This window comes from Xenopus laevis, chromosome 1L (genome assembly GCF_017654675.1).
Source record: "Xenopus laevis strain J_2021 chromosome 1L, Xenopus_laevis_v10.1, whole genome shotgun sequence".
NCBI classification, from domain to species: domain Eukaryota; kingdom Metazoa; phylum Chordata; class Amphibia; order Anura; family Pipidae; genus Xenopus; species Xenopus laevis.
This window is the reverse complement of record NC_054371.1, coordinates 205,639,577-205,642,808: the sequence shown is the minus strand read 5'-3', so window position 1 is coordinate 205,642,808 and position 3,232 is coordinate 205,639,577. Positions and strand designations below refer to the sequence as shown.

General features: G+C 34.3%; 1 long non-coding RNA gene across 1 annotated transcript; it reads left to right on the top strand.

The window, feature by feature from the left end:
- Positions 1-231: 231 nt before the first annotated feature.
- Positions 232-1,724, top strand: LOC121401456. The gene is made up of 2 exons (XR_005966261.1): positions 232-609; positions 1,497-1,724. It is a non-coding gene; the product is annotated as an uncharacterized LOC121401456 (long non-coding RNA).
- Positions 1,725-3,232: the final 1,508 nt, after the last annotated feature.

The following is a 3,232-nucleotide window of genomic DNA, read 5'->3' as shown; positions in this document are numbered from 1 at the left end:
AGTTCCGCCACTAGAGTGAAATTCCGCCACTTCCCATTCATTTCTATGGGGTTTTTAAAGGCGTATTTATCAAAGGGTGAAATTTCAATTTCCCCCATTGATAAATACGCATTTCAAAATCCCATAGAAATGAATGGAGAGCTGCGGAATTTCACTCTAGTGGCGGAACTTCACTCTTTGATAAATTTACCCCTCAGCCTTTATAAATGTACAAACCATATAGACAAGTTGTGATATTAAAGCTAATGCATCTTAAATATGAGTATATTGGTATGTGTATAAATGTGACTGGCATGCATTTTAATTGTTTATATAAAAAGGAGACAAGGAGTATGAATGTGGCTTTCCATGGCCTATTTGAATCTGATTTTATTTATGTGTGCATAAAAGTAATTTGTAAGTATTTTTCATTTATGTATGTGTTTTTTTGGCAGCGGTGAATGAAACTTATGTGGACAGTATTGATAATGGAGGTGACATTATAGGGAACTTGCAAGAGGAGAATGGAAACAATACAACGAAAAATGTGTTCCTCATTAAATACAGTTATGCAGCACTTATTATAACAATAGCTGCTGTGATAGTTGCAGTTCCAGCAGTAGTTGGATGGTAAGTCTTTTCTTTTATACTAACACATTATTATACATATATACATACATATACATATATATATAGATATATAGATATAGATATAGATATATATATATATATATATATATATATATATATATATATAGGTGCAGAAGTCACAATACTCCCAGCATTTTAATTTTCCATGCCTTTGCATGGGCTTGTGATCAATTTACTTAAAATTACTGAGCTTGGAGCCATTTCTGTACTTTACAGACTAATAAGTGACCTATCAAATGAACACACTAAGGGACAGAGATATGAAAGATCTAAGTAAAAGTTTTGGATTTTAAAAAATTCGAATTTCAAGCTAATTTTTGTGTACTTCGACTAGGGAATAGCCCAAATTCGATTAGAATTTAAAGAAAATTAGAAAATTTGAATAATCAAAATTTATCATGTACTGACTTCGACAATTTGAAATCTAAAACCTGCCGAATTGCTGTTTTAGCCTACAACCAATTTGGAGTCAATTGGTGGACTTTTAAAAATCAAATTTTGAATCAGATGGAATGCGCTATTACCTCGATTCACACGATTCGAATTCGGTTGAAAACTAGACCTATTTGATCGAAAACAAAAAACAAAAATTTGATTTCATTTTCATTTTCAAATTCGAAATTCGACCCTTGATAAATCTGCCCCTAACTGATGTAGCTAGATTAATTAAAAGCTGATGTCATCACTACTATGTTTAATAATTGTGGAGATCACAGTTTCTTACTAGACCCCCTTTTGTCATGCTCATGCAATTATAATATCTTCTTCTTCTAAACATATGCTACTGACTATGTCAGTATATTATTTGGGTTGATAGAACCTCTGAACGTGATCATCTCAACAATCTGTTCCCTTCCCTTGTGCAGGTGTCTGTATTACAGACTAAGGAAGAAGATGCTAAGAAATGATGAAGAAAGAGCAATGAAGAATCCACAGCCAGCAATGGAGAATCCAAAGCCAAAAAAACGTTTTCTTAACATATTCAGGCTTCTGTATAACAGAGTAAAGAGAAGGAAGACTATGTATGATGAGGAAAGTGTAATAGAGAAATCACAGACTAAGCCTACACCCTCTCAATCCAAATCTACTACAAGGTTTGTATCCCCCAAACTAGTTTTTTTTTTTCTCTTAAGGTGGTTTTGTTACTTTTATTTTCTGTTTAAAGGAGAAGGAAAGGTTAAAACGAAGTTAGCCTTATCAGAAAGGTCCACCTAAATATACCAGTAAACCCTCAAAGTAATGCTGCTCTGAGTCCCCTGTCAAAAGAAACACTGCATTTCTTTCCTTCTATTGTGTACTCATGGGCTTCTGTATCAGACTTCCTGCCTTCAGCTTAAACCTCATTGCCCTGGGCGTGAGCATGCTCAGTTTGCTCCTCTTCCCCCGTCCCCTCCCTTCTCTACTGTAATCTGAGCCCAGAGCAGGGAGAGACTCAGGCAGGAAGTGATGTCACACCACATTAATACTGCAGTTCCTATCCTAAACAAACAGAGAATTTCTAGATCTTTTTACTCAGGTATGGTAAAACATTCTACAGAATAAATATAGCATTCTAGCTTGCACTATTGTGGCTAATCTATTGGCAATAAAATGCCTCCGTAGCTTTCCTTCTCCTTTAAATAAAAGATATGAGGGTACAGATTTTTATTTAAAAAAAAAATGTTTCTTGCATACACGTGGCTGTTGCCTTGGTGCTTATGTTAGATCTTGGCAATTAACATATAGCCAATTAAAAAGGAAAATATACTTCCAAAAAATATCATGCTTTCCATTTTTCAGTTAAATATTTTACCTATTAGTTAAGATCCCCACTACCTATTACTTTTAGTTTGGGTTCATCCTGTAACTTTATTTGAATTACATTTTTGAATTAAATTTTAATTACAGTATTATTTATTGGTTCAACGTTTATAAATTATTATTGGGTGAGATGTTTTGCTTATGACACCAAGTAAAAGGTAGTTACATATTTGTTTATTTCTTCTCTTTGTTCAGAAATAAAATCAAGAGGAAGAAGAGGAAAATGAAGGGTTCTGTGAGTAAACCTGTAGGGGAGGCAGTTGAAATGCCTTCTATAAAACAAGATACAGATGACCCAGTACAATCTGGGATAATCCCACAAACACCGGCACTGCCTAAAGAGTAAGTTTAAGTCTAAAGTATGCTTTTTGTTTTATGATGTAAGAATTGATTCTTAGGGGCTGATTTAATAATGCTTAAGACTTTGGGCTCAAGCTGATGGCTTCTAAAACCATGCATGACTTCCCAAGTTCTTTTATGGTATCTGCATTTGAATACCATCGGCTTCCTGGTGATCAGGTTTTTTTCCCCTAACAAATAAAGCTTGGAATTTTGAGCTTTTAAGTTTTTTTTGGACAACCTCCCTCAGGGAAAAGAAACTGATTGGTAGAAAGCGGAGTTATTTGAATACAGAAGCCACCTAAGGGTTTGGGAACTTGTGTGGTTTTAGTAGCCGAATGCTCAGCCCAAAGACTTGGGCATTAATAATTGAAGAGATCAATATGCTAGGTTACTTTCTGGATTCCTGAATTTAATCTATAGTAAATCTGTCCTTATATCTATATAATAATAGATGTTTTAA